Genomic DNA, 14,176 nt, shown 5'->3' with positions numbered 1-14,176 from the left:
AAGTCTTAGAAGAATCTTGAAGGAAGTTTCCTTTTGAAGAAGGTTACACAAAGGACGAGAGATGGGATTAAAGTCCTTTACGAACCTCTGATAGAATCCATCGTGTCTTAAGAAGGATCGCACATCGCGTATGCTCTTGGATGGTGGTAGTTAGAGATTAGGTTGATTTTCGCTTTATCTACCTCAATTCCATTGGATGATACGATGTGTCCAATGACTATTCCCTTCTGAACATGAAGTGATATTTCTCCCAATTTAGCACAAAGTTCTTTTCTTCACATTTCTTCAGCACCAATTTTAAGTACTCAAGGTGCTCTCTGAAGGAAGAACCAAGATAGAGAAGTCGTCCATGAAGACCTCTAAAAACTACCCCACCATGTCAGAAATAATACTTAACATGTATAATTGAAATGCGGCAGGAGAATACATAATCCAAATGGCATCCTTTGGTAAGTGAAAGTGCCAAAAAGACATGTGAATGTAGTCTTTTCCTGGTCCTTTAGGGTGATCTCTATCTGATTATAGTCCAAATACTCATCAAGGAAGCAATAATTTGAATATCCCATTAACCTTTTTAAAATCTGATCAACAAAGGGCAAAGGAAAGTAGTCCTTCCTCATGACGGTATTCAATTTTTGGTAGTTAATGCACATTCTCCAACCAATAGTGACTCGAGTTGGCAAGAATTCATTATCTGCATTGGTTACGATAGTAATCTCGAACTTCTTGGGTACCATCTGAGTTGGACTCACCCATTAGCTATTAGATATTGGATATATGCAGTGTTCGAGTTGTTGGTATCGCTACAAGTTTCGTTAGCCAAAGATAAAGATATAATATCGCTATCACCGATAACCAAAAATGCAGAGAAAAATGCGAAAACATGGAGATAACGGTGAAATTTTTTAATGAAACTTCAGGACATGCCTAAATACACATTTGTATATTTAGAAATTAAAATTTTATAAAAAATGCATTAAATAATAAGTTTTCATTTAATGGGGCCCAAAAAAGCATACATTTCCATAAAAAATTACTCTAATAATAACCAAAATAAATTTATCTAAGTTTCAAGTTGACCACCCCATATGAAACTGTGGGAATAATGATTTCCACCATTGAAATCTTCATAGGGCCCAGTGATGTTTATTTGTCATCCAAACTGTTCATAAGATCACAGGGACATGGATGAATAAAAAACAGAAATATCAGGTTGATACAAAACTTTTGTGGCCCTCAAGAATTTTTCAATGGTAAACATTCAATTCACATAGTTTCATGTGGTGTGGTCCACCTAAGCTTTGGATATGCTTCATTTTTTTGGCTTGTGCCTTAAAATCATTTAATAAAATGGATGGACAAAGTGGATCAAATACGTAAATTACGATGGGCCCACAGAGTTTACTCAGTATGCAATCCACTTCCGTTAATTTACCGAGGTCGGTGGATCAGGAAGCGGATTGGTTGGTGTACCTCACACCAGCTATTGATGTCAGCAAGTTCTGTGGATCTGATTATGAGGTATGTGTTATATCCAAACTGTTCATCCATTTGAAGAGCTCGTCTTAAGGCTTTAGACGAAAAATAAGACAGATGTAACTATCAAGTGGACCACACTGCAAAAACCAGTGGGGGATTGAACATCTACCATTGAAACCCTTAAACCCTTTTTGGGGCCACAGAAGTTTTGGATCAATATGAAAATTGCTTTTCCTCTTCATTCAGATATTTGTGTTTTTATGAATAGATTGGATGCAAAATAAACGTTATGGTGGGCCCTAAAATTTGTTTAACGGTGAAAATCATTATCTCTGCTGCTAGCTATGGTGTGGTCCATATAATCTTTGGATATGATTCATTTTTCGGATAATGCTCTAAAATGAACTCTAAAAACCGATGAACGGTGTAGATATAATAAATACATCACTGTGGGCCCAATGTAACTTTGATCTCCTTTGAACCGTTCGTACAACTCGGAGCTCGAGGAGCGTTAGTGCTAGTCTTCGCACGACACGTACCTACAACAACGATGTAGCTGGTGTGAGGTACACCAGCCAATCCGCTTCCGATGGTTCCCTAACTGTGGGACCCATTATGAAGTCTGTACCTTACATTTGCACTGTCCATCATATATGACGGCTTATTTTAGTGTGTGATCCGAAAAATGAACCAGATTCAAATCTTCAATGGACCACACCTGTAAGACCCGTATCTTAGTCTGTACCATTCCGTAGGTTCTATGGTCCTCCTGATCGAATTTCCGCAACCCTCGACCTGTATCTAACATTTGCGCGCGATCCTAAGCTGAGTCCTACAAACCAGATTCAGCTCAACCCAAAATTTGTACCCTAGCAACCACGCAGTCACCGCGGTTCCAATGCCACGTCTGGCGCGCCGAGGCAATACCCAGGCCAGGAGACATGGGCCCGCGTTCAGTTCGAGAAAAACGTCACGCGTGAGAATTCCGAGAGAATCTCTACCCAATGTCACATCCATCAATCAATCAATCCCATCAAGGGTCAAGTGCATGTTAAGTACACCATCACCTCACACTCATCCCCAAGCAACCCCATAAGTCAACAAAGTTCTTACACACTCCATACCCTTCTTACACCATCCACCCCAAAAGTCAAAAAGTTCTTACACACTCATCACTCACCACATCCATCACTCCATCACCCATCTCTCTCTCTCTCTTTACAACCCTCTCTCTCTCATTCTCAAACCATTTTCCAAGCAACTCAAAAGATCACACGTCCAAGCTCTTTCAAACCTCTAAGAGAGCTTTGTGTGTGGCCCACTTCCTACCCTCTCATCTCCCATCTCAACCATCAAAACTCCATCTCTTCCGTTAGGATCGAAGCTAAGGAGCAAAGGAAGCCAAGGGAGAAAGAAGAAGTGGACGGTGGGTGATCTTGGACCTACATTTTTATTCTTTTGTATTTGTCCTTTGTGATCTAAGGGCCCACATATGGTGGGACCCACTTTGATGTATGCTTGTATCCAAGAGGGGCCCATTGTGGCGGGGCCCCTCCGTTATCTCCGATCTCTCTTTCTCTCTTTTCTCTCTCTCTCTCTCTAATGTATTATGGACCCCACTATGATGAATGGTCCACGCCGTCCCATCCATAGGGCCCACCTTGCTGACCACCTTTGGGTGGGCCTGGATGTAGGAAAAACACAAATATTAGATTGATCCAATCAAGTGGGCCACGTCCATGTGGGACCCACCATGATGCCTGTGTTGTATCCACACTGTCTAGCGTCCAGGGACGCTGGACGTGGGCTAACAGTGAAGTGTGGACTGACGTGGGGTGGGGCTAACAGTGAAGTGTGGACTGACAGTGGGTGTATTAACAGTGAAGTGTGGGCTGACAGTGGGGTCCATGGGACCCATCCACGCCCTCCATCCCTTTCTATGTGCCACACCATCGTGTATGTATTTTTATCCAAACCATCCACTGCCCCTGGACGGTGGGACCCACATCCGTGTGGGGCCCTCCTTGATGCATTTATCCACACCCAGATCCATAGCTCAAGAGGTAGACTGGGTGAAAGATACCTCATTTCAATGCTGAGGTCTTGGCATTAATTCCCTAGTACGAGTGGCTAACAGTGAGGTGAGGACTGACGGTGGGGTCCATGGGACCCACCCACATCATCCATCCATTTTGATGGGCCACACTACAGTGTATGTGTTTTATCCAAACTGTCCACCGTCTCTGGATGGTGGGACCCACCCCACGTGTGGGCTACCATGATGTATGTGTATGTCCAGGCCATCCAAGGCCTGGACGTTGATTCTATATTAAATATAATATTATATTATATTAATATATATAATATAATATATTATATATTATATTATAATATATATGTATATTATATACATCTATGAGGGTGGGCCCTATGTGGGACCCACCTCTGTTGTTCTTTAAGCAGCATTAGTTGCATGTATAACAGCTATGTAGCTGCCCTGTGGCGTGTAGACCTGCTGCTGCATGCGGCCGCAAGTTCCATGGGTCCCACCTATTCCATCCATGCCGTCTATCTATAGGACCCACCATGAAACATGTGTTGTATCCAAACCGTCCAACCATTTGTGAGATCATTTTTTTGGCATGGGGTAAATGAGTGAGATCCAAAGTTCAAGTGGACCCCACCATTCGTAATAATAATGGGGTACAGTGACATCCACTGTTTAAAACTTCTTAGGAGCCACAGTGGTTCCCACCCAAGCTGATTTTTGGTTTTCACTTCATCTATCTCTATGTTAACTTATGAGTAGGTCGGATCTCAAAATACATGAGGGTGGGCCCGATTTGATATACATTTGGCCCATTGATTCGGCCCATTTGATATACATTTGGCCCATTTTTGTGGCCCGATTTGATATACATTTGGCCCATTGATTCGGCCCATTTGACTCGGCCCATTGATTCGACCCATTCGATTCGGCCTATTGATTTGACCCATTTGATTCGGCGCATTAGAATCTGCCCATTTGATTGAGATTCCACCATGATGTATGTGATGATGTTTTTGGCAGTCATGCCTTGGGAGTGATGATGGTTTGATGTCCACATTGATGGGCAATGATGGTTAGATGTTCTCATTGTGACCTTCCCTTAGGCCTTGTTAGGCCCATTCTTTTTGTGGGTTAACCCAAATAAGTGGGCCCCATTCGCCATAGACAGATAGCTCCATGCCATCAGATTTGATATAACCACGGTCGAGAGCCGATCTTTATATTATGGTTTGATTGGCCGTTCATATATGGATCCCGCCTTGCTTATAGACTGATTTTCGATGCTGATTATCGATTTCGATTATCAATTTCGATTATGAGTATGTGACAACATAGCATCATGATACATGCCCATACGCATCATCTGCATGCTTGTGATGAGATGAGTGATTGATCATAGCACATGCCATTGGGCAGATTGTTATGGGACTCCCTGGTAAAGGGAGATGCCCACATAAGCGCGCGATACGTGCATGATTGCTGTATGACTGGATTGCGTGATTCATGCATCTCGCATTGTGTGACATGTATACTGTACGCCCTAGCGACATCAGGGCCATAGCCTCCACAGGCATATCGTGGTTGGCAGGATTGGATACCGAAAATCTTGTTCTACATGGGGTGCTATAGATATCCCTGGGTGAAAGTTCCTAAACCTTTATGGTACTAAGAGGTTGCTCCAACATCTAGACCGAGTGGGTGCATGAGCGCCGAGAGCCGATTACCAGAAGGTTGTGCTTTTCACTGTGTCGTGGTTGGTTGGAAGGGGGTGCGGCCTTACCCGCTCGAGAGGAGGGGGCAAAGCTAGGCTGAGTTTGACCAGCTTGAGGAATGAGTCCGCTATTGGCGAGTCAGGCCCGATATTGGCAGACGGATTGTGAGGTTTCTTCCACTCACCTTGTTGCACATGATGGGGTGGCAATCTGGCTTAGAGTGTACTAGACCCCGGTTATATTCCAAAGTTGAGTTGTATTGATATGTGGACTTAGATGAGGATTTGTATGCTTGAGTTGTATCTCACATCGCATGGCTTTAGTACAGCCGACGTCATTCATCGCTTGCATCGCATAGCCTTGGTACAGCTAACGGTATTCATGGATTCATCAGCATGTTCTACATTACTCTAATACTGCATAACAGTATTACTACCTTGTGCACACACTCTCACCACCCTCTAAGCTTTCTATAAACTTATGCACGACTGTTGCGTGTAGGTGACATTGGACTGCAGCAACGCTAAGGCAGGAGCGCTAGCAGATCATCTTGGAGCTTGTTGTTCATCATCATTGTATTTTCCTTTATGTGCTTTGTACTTATAAATTTTTATCATAGTGAATATGTGATAGAGTTTTTGATTGTTGTTTGTAGGCACAATATTTTCAGGGTCATTACATTATGCTTATTACGAATCAAACTGATGTTGAAAAATCCTCCTCGTAGTATTCTAGGATCGGGGTACTATCGAGGCTGTCGGCGCTAGGAGCCGAGAATGGGGTACTATAGAGGCTGTCAGTGCCAGATTCAGGATCGAAAATTTTGTGAGCCCAGTCTCCGAGTTTGGGACGTGACAGAACTTAGTACCAGAGCATAACTTGAGAATAACCGAGAACAACATTACATATCTGCTATGAATGAGTAAGTCCCGAAGTTCAGATAACTTAGCGATCTTTTGTTATTGGCCTTTAACGTGCGTGCCTTCGAGAGTTTTTAAAGTTGATAGGTGCCTTCGCTCTTTCCTGTAGGACATGCCGCGTAGGAGAGTGACCCGATCAACTTCCGCTTCACCACCTGAGACTCCCGCTCCACCACCTGCGACTCTCGCAGTACCACCTACGATCCTCATTCTACCACCAGAGAATCCTACTGCCTAGCTTGAGGATGCCGCTCCTCTACCAGAGACCAGTGTGGATCTGACCGTACCTGTGAGTGCCTCCCAATTACAGCAGATGTTGCAGCCTGTGATGGCCGCACTTCAGGGGTAGGGCAGGCACCCTGTTGTTTAACCGACCCAGGTAGAGCAGGAGCGCCCTTCTTCGAGAGTTCCGATGGCTCGATCCCCCGCATTTCCAGGGTGAGCCAGACCCGACAGCAGGTGAGAGATGGTGCTCCGATGTGGAGAAGATATTTGATACAATGAGATGTACGACCTAGCGGCGAGTCCAATTAGCAGTATTTCTTCTCCATGGTGAGGCTGAGCACTGGTGGACATCAGTCTCTTGAGCAGTAGGTGCAGATTTTGAGTGGACCTAGGAGGATTTTGTGGATCGGTTTGACCGACGGTACTTTCCTGATCACATCTGACGACAGCGAGCATTGGAGTTTAAGGCCCTAGTGCAGGGTGATATGATGGTAGCTCAGTATGTAGCTTATTTTGTAGTGCTGTCTAGATTTGTGCCATATTTGGTAGATGATGAGGAGCGGAGAGCCCACCGATTCGAGGATGGCTTGCGTTATGGTCTTTGAGGCCGTGTTATTGGTCATGAGCTCCCGACTTTTAAGGGGGTGGTACGGAAGGCCCAAATTTTTGAGGCTGAGTGGGCCGGTTCTCATTCTGATCGCAATCAGTGGAGAGACTGAAAGAGGAAGGCTCCTTCTGGTGACTCTCAGCAGCGTCGAATAACAAAGGCACACAGGTCGCCCAACCTTCTGAATGCTAGGAGCACCTCTAGTACCACCTCTGAGGTAGTTCATCGGCACCTGTTTTGCGTGCGGTGTGATGGGACATCGTATGTGGGAGTGTCCCCGCACCTAACAGCAGCAGCCGAGAGGTTCACAACAGCCTCCACCACAATGGCAGTAGAGACCCCCACAACAACAGTGACAGTAGCCCCCGCCATCGAGGCCCCCTCAGCAGCAGCATCAACACCAGCCTCTGAGGCCGCAGCAGCAGAGGCAGGAGTTTCAACCTCCTCAGCGACACCAGTAGCAATAGCATGCTCAGAGGGGACAGATACCTCCCCAGTCGGCTCAGGCTAGGTTCTACATGGCTCAGCAGGATTTGCAGTCATCTGGAGGGATTGTTAAAGGTATACTTTTAGTCTTTGCATGCATTGCATGTGTTGTTTGATTCGGGTGCATCGCATTCCTTTATGGCCTAGAGTTTCTGTCGATCGACTGGTTTGCCGTTGAAGTCTACTCGTGAGGGCTTGTCAGTGTCGACTCCCTTGGGGAAGACTGCAGTGTTGGGCCGATTTTACCTGTTTTGCCCCGTTCTAGTTGGGATATCTTTTTGCCTGCCGATCTGTTTGCATTGCTGATGTCTGAGTTCGATGTCATCTTGGGCATGGATTGGCTTGCCGAGTACCACGTCATATTAGACTACTCCGCGAGGATAGTCACGTTCTGTATAACCGGCTTACCGCAGTTCCAATTCATTACCGAGCCCAGAGGAGAGCCGTTGTCTTGTATGATATCGTGTGCCATAGAGGAGCTCATAACAGTGAGCATCGACCAGTTACCTGTGGTTTGCGATTTTTTCGATGTGTTTCAGGGGATTTCGGGATTACCGCCTCACCGACACACCGAGTTTCAGATTGATCTTGTGCTCGGTACCGCGCTTATTTCGAAGACCCCGTATTGTATGGCACCGTTAGAGTTGCGGGAACTGTAGAAGTAGTTGGACGAGTTGCTCGAGTTAGGCTTTATCCATCTGAGCAGTTCACCATGGGGTGCGCCGGTACTCTTCGTGAAGAAGAAGGATGGCTCGTTGAGGCTCTACGTGGATTACCGTGAGCTCAACAAAGTCACGATCAAGAACAAGTATCCGCTCCCAAGGATTAATGATTTATTTGATCAGCTGCAGGGTACACAGTTCTTTTCGAAGATTGACCTGCATTCCAGTTATCATCAGATTTAAGTCCGAGAGGAGGACATTCCGAAGACAGCATTTAGGACGCGTTATGGTCATTTTAAGTTCCAGGTCATGTCCTTTGTACCAATGCACCCGCGGTCTTCATGCGATTGATGAATGAGGTCTTCCGCCCATATCTTGATCAGTTTGTTATAGTGTTCATTGATAACATCTGATTTATTCGAGGACCCATGAGGTGCATGATAGCATCTGGAGGTTATCTTGCAGACCCTCTATGCATACCAGCTCTATGTGAATCTAGAGAAGTGTGAGTTCTGGCAGGAGGAGGTAAAGTTCCTTAGTCGCGTGGTGACGAGGGAGGGCATCGCAGTGGACCCCTCAAAGGTTGAGGCAGTGCGTCAGTGGGGCTCTACAGTTTCCTTGGTTTAGCGGGCTACTCGGAGTTTCATTGAGGGCTTCTCTCGTATTGCGGCCGCCGACCAGGTTGACTCGGAAGGGTGCGGAGTTTATTTGGAGCGACACTTGCGAGTGAGTATTTATGGAGTTGAAGAACCGCCTCACGTCCGCTCCTGTCCTCATTATTCCCTCGGGAGTGATGGATTTATGGTATTTACCGATGCCTCACATATTGGTTTGGGTGTTGTCTGATGCAGCACTGGAAGTCGGTAGCCTTCGTGTCTCGTCAGCTCAAGGTCCATGAGCAGAACTACCCCACGCATGATTTGGAGCTGGCAGCAGTTGTTTTCGCATTGAAGGTGTGCAGGCACTACCTCTATGGGGTCAGGTTCAAGCTCTTTTCTGACCACAAGAGCTTGAAGTACTTATTCTCCCAGTTTGGGCTGAACATGAGCAGAAACGCTGGATGGAGCTCCTGAAAGACTATAATTTCGATCTTCAGTACCACCCTGGCAAGACGAATGTAGTGGCATACGCCCTCAGCTGTCAGCCACTATGCCTGGTAGCGCATATGATGGTTCAGGAGTGGTGGATGCTTGAAGATATAGCAGAGTATGATTTTGAGTTCGGCCTGCAGTCTTCTATCGTGCAGTTATCGAGCCTGTCGATTCAACCCTCTCTTGTTGCAAGGGTGATCGAGGCTCAACAGGCTAATGATTCGTTGCAGAGTTATATGGCTAAGGCAGCATCTGAGAGTCAGGTAGATTGGCAGATTGGTTTAAACGGTGGACTTTGCTTTAGAGGCCGATTATGTGTCCCGGATATTCCTGAGTTATGTAGAGATCTTATGACCGAGGCACATTGATCGCGGTTTTCTATTCACTCTGGCTCCACGAAGATGTACCGTGATATGAGGCGATAGTATTTTTGGGTAGGGATGAAGTGCCAGATTGCCAGTTTTGTGGCCGAGTGTGACACGTGCCAATGTGTCAGGGCCGATCATCAGAAACCCCCTGGTCTATTGCAACCGTTGAGTGTCCCGATGTGGAAGTGGGAGCACGTGTCGATAGATTTCATTATGAGCTTGCTGAGGACTCAGCGCGGTCATGATGCCATTTGGGTTGTTGTGGATCGTCTAACGAAGTCGGCACATTTCCTTGCGATGCGTGCGATTTGGTCTATGGACCGGCTTGCGAGGTTACTTATCAAGGAAATTGTGAGACTGCATAGCATTCCAGTCTCGATTATTTCTAACCAAGACCTGAGGTTCATGTCTCAGTTTTGGGGGAGCTTTTAGAGAGCGATGGGGATTGATTTACAGCTTAGCACTGCGTGCCATCCGCAGACCGATGACCAGACTGAGAGGGTCAACCAGATCCTTGAGGATCTGCTTCGGGCCTGCGTGATTGATTTTGGAGGTAGCTAGGATGAGCATCTACGATTGGCTGAGTTCACATACAACATAGCTATCAGGTGATCATCGGCATGACTCCTTTTGAGGCACTATATGGTAGACCATGCAGATCACCGAGTTATTGGACCGAGGTTGGAGAGCACTATCTCCTAGGTCCTGAGCTTGTGCAGCAGACGTCAAAGGTTATCGATATCATCAGGTAGAAGATGCGCATAGCTCAGAGCCGGCAGAAGAGTTTTCCTCATCGCCGGTGTCGTCCCTTGGAGTTTACTGTAGGGGATCATGTGTATCTCAAGGTCTCGCTTATGAAGGGCGTAGTTCGATTTGGAGTGAAGGGCAAGCTTGCCCCGAGATTCATATGACCTTTTGAGATCACTGACGCATTGGCGCAGTGGCCTATCGGCTTTCCTTACCATCTTAGTTGTCTGACTTACATAATATTTTTCATGACTCTATGTTGAGGAATTGTGGGTCAGACATCGTTTCGGTTATTGATTGGTAGCCGTTAAAGGTTTGTGAGGACGCTTCTTATATTGAGCAGTCAGTTCGCATCCTTGATCGGAAGGAGCAGGTCCTCCAGACCAAGGTCATTCTGTTGGTGAAGGTTCAGCAGGGTCACCATTCTATTGAGGAGGCTTCTTAGGAGCAAGAGGCCGAGATTTGAGAGCGTTATCCCCATCTCTTTAATGATTGATTATGTGTTGTACTATATATGATGTCTTTGATTTTATATGATGATGTTATATTTCTTATTCCTCATGAGTTATGTCTAGTTGCGATGATTGTGTAAATTTCGAGGAAGAAATTTTTATTAGGAGGGGAGAGCTGTACGACCCATATCTAAGTCCGTATCATTTCATAGGTTTCCACGGTCCTCCTGATAGAATTTCGGCAACCCTCAACTTATATCCAACATTTGCGGGCCATCCTAAGCCGAGTCCTACAAACCAGAGTCGTCTCAACCCAAAATTTGTACCATAGTGACGGCACCGTCACCGCAGTTCCGATGCAGAGTCTCGTGCACCGAGGTGATACCTATGCCAGGAGATGTGGGCCTGTGTTCAGTTCAAGAAAACACCGTGCATTGCTAAACCCAAGAGAATCTCAATCCAATGTCACATTCATCAATCAATCAATCCCATCAAGGGTCAAGTGCATGTCAAGTACACCATCACCTCACACCATCCCCAAGCAACCCCATAAGTCAACAAAGTTCTTACACACTCCATACCCTTCTTACACCATCCACCCCTAAAGTCAAAAAGTTCTTATACACCCATCACTCACCACATCCATCACTCCTCTCTCTCTCTCTCTCTCTCTCTCTCTCTCTCTCTTTACAACCCTCTCTCTCTCTCTCATTCTCAAACCATTTTTCAAGCAACCCAAAAGATCACATGTCCAAGCTCTTTCAAACATCTAAGAGAGCTTTGTGTGTGGCCCACTTCCTACCCTCTCATCTCCCATCTCAACCATCAAAACTCCATCTCTTCCGCTAGGATCGAAGCTAAGGAGCAAAGGAAGCCAAGGGAGCAAGAAGAAGTGGGCGGTGGGTGATCTTGGACCCACTTTTTTATTCTTTTGTATTTATCTTTTGTGATGTAAGGGCCCACATATGGTGGGACCCACTTTGATGTATGCTTGTATCCAAGAGGGGCCCATAGTGGCGGGGCCCCTCTGTTATTTCCGATCTCTCTCTCTCTCCTTTTCCCTCTCTCTCTCTCTCTTTATATGATTATGACCCACCATGAAGTCTATATTTTATCCATGTCATCCACCTTCATGGGACCCACCCGATAGATGAGTTGGATCTACACCGTCCAACCCGTTACCGAGCCTGGACGGAAGGAAAAAAATATTAGATTAATCCAATCAGGTGGGCCACGTCCATGTGGGACCCACCATGATGCTTGTGTTGTATACACACTGTCCTGGGGTGGGGCTAACAGTGAAGTGTGGATTGACAGTGGGTGTATTAATAGTGAAGTGTGGGTTGACAGTGGGGTCCATGGGACCCATCCATGCCCTCCATCCCTTTCGATGGGCCACACCATAGTATATGTGTTTTATATCCAAACCGCCCACTACCCTTGGATGGTGGGACCCACGTCCGTGTGGGGCCCAACTTGATTTGTTTATCCACACCCAAATCCATAGCCCAAGAGGTAGACTAGGTGAAAGATACCTCGTTTCAACGCCGAAGTCTTGGCATTGATTCCCTAGTACGGGTGGCTAACAGTGAGGTGAGGACTGACGGTGGGGTCCATGGGACCCACCCACATCGTCCATCCATTCTGATGGGCCACACCATAGTGTATGTGTTTTATCCAAACCGTCCGCCATCCCTGGACGGTGGGACCCACCCCACGTGTGGGCTACCACGATGTATGTGTATGTCCAGGCCGTCCAGGGCCTGGACGTTGATTCTATATTAAATATAATATTAATATATTATATTATATAATATTAATATATATAATATAATATATAATATATTATATTATAATATATATGTTATATATATGTATATTATATACATCTATGAGGGTGGGCCCTACGTGGGATCCACCTCTGCTGTTCTTTAAGCAGCATTAACTGCATGTACAATAGCCATGTCGCTGCCCCGTGGCATGTAGACCTACTGCTGCACACGGCCGCAAGTTCCATGGGTCCCACCTATTCCATCCATGTCGTTTATCTATGGGACCCACCATGATACATGTGTTGTATCCAAACCATCCAACCATTTGTGAGATCATTTTTTTGGCATGGGGTAAATGAGTGAGATCCAAAGTTCAAGTGGACCCCACCATTCGCAATAATAATGGGGTACAGTGACATCCACTGTTTAAAACTTCTTAGGAGCCACAGTGGTTCCCACCCAAGCTGATATTTGGTTTTCACTTCATCTATCTTTATGCTAACTTATGAGTAGGTCGGATCTCAAAATACTTGAGGGTGGGCCTGATTTGATATACATTTGGCCCATTGGTGTGGCCCAATTTGATATACATTTGGCCCATTTTTGTGGCCCGATTTGATATACATTTGGCCCATTGGTGTGGCCCGATTTGATATACATTTGGCCCATTAATTCAACCCATTTGACTCGGCCCATTCGAATTGGCCCATTGATTCGGCCAATTTGATTCGGCTCATTGATTCGGCCAATTAGAATTGGCCCATTTGATTGAGATTCCACCATGATGTATGTGATGATGTTTTTGGCGGTCATGCCTTGGGAGCGATGATGGTTTGACGTCCACATTGATGGGCAATGATGGTTAAATGTCCTCATTGTGACCTTCCCTTAAGCCTTATTAGGACCATTCTCTTCATGGGTTAACCCAAATAAGTGGACCCCATTCGCCGCAGACGGACAGTTTCATGCTATTGGATTTGATATAACTGTGTTTAAGGGCCGATCTTTATATCATGGTTTGATCAGCTGTTCATATATGGACCCCGCCTTGCTTATAGACCAATTTTCGATTTCGATTATCAATTCCATTTTTTTATTCCGATTATCAATTACGATTATGAGTATGTGACAACATAGCATCATGATACATGCCCATACGCATCATCTATATGCTTGTAATTAGATGAGTGATTGATCATAGCACATGTCATTGGGCATATTGTTATGGGACTCCCTGGTAAAGGGAGATGCCCACATGAGCACGTGGTACGCGCATGATTGTTGTATAACTGGATTGTGTGATTCATGCATGTCGCATTGTGTGCCATGTATAATGTACGCTCTAGCGACATCAGGGTCATAGCCTCCACAGGCATATAGTGGTTGGTAGGATTAGATATTAAAAATCTTGTTCAACATAGGGTGCTATAGATATCCCTGGGTGAAAGCCCTTAAACCCTTATGGTACCATGAGATTACTCCAACGTCCAGATCGAGTGGGTGCATGAGCGCCGAGTGCTGATTACCAGAAGGCCACGCTTTTCACTGTGTCATGGTCAGTTGGAAGGGGGTGTGGCCCTACCCACCTGAGAGGAGGGGGCAAAG

The sequence above is a fragment of the Magnolia sinica genome, chromosome 1, assembly GCF_029962835.1.
Source record: "Magnolia sinica isolate HGM2019 chromosome 1, MsV1, whole genome shotgun sequence".
Lineage (NCBI taxonomy): Eukaryota > Viridiplantae > Streptophyta > Magnoliopsida > Magnoliales > Magnoliaceae > Magnolia > Magnolia sinica.
The sequence above is the reverse complement of the archived record's forward strand: the minus strand, read 5'-3'. Positions refer to the sequence as shown.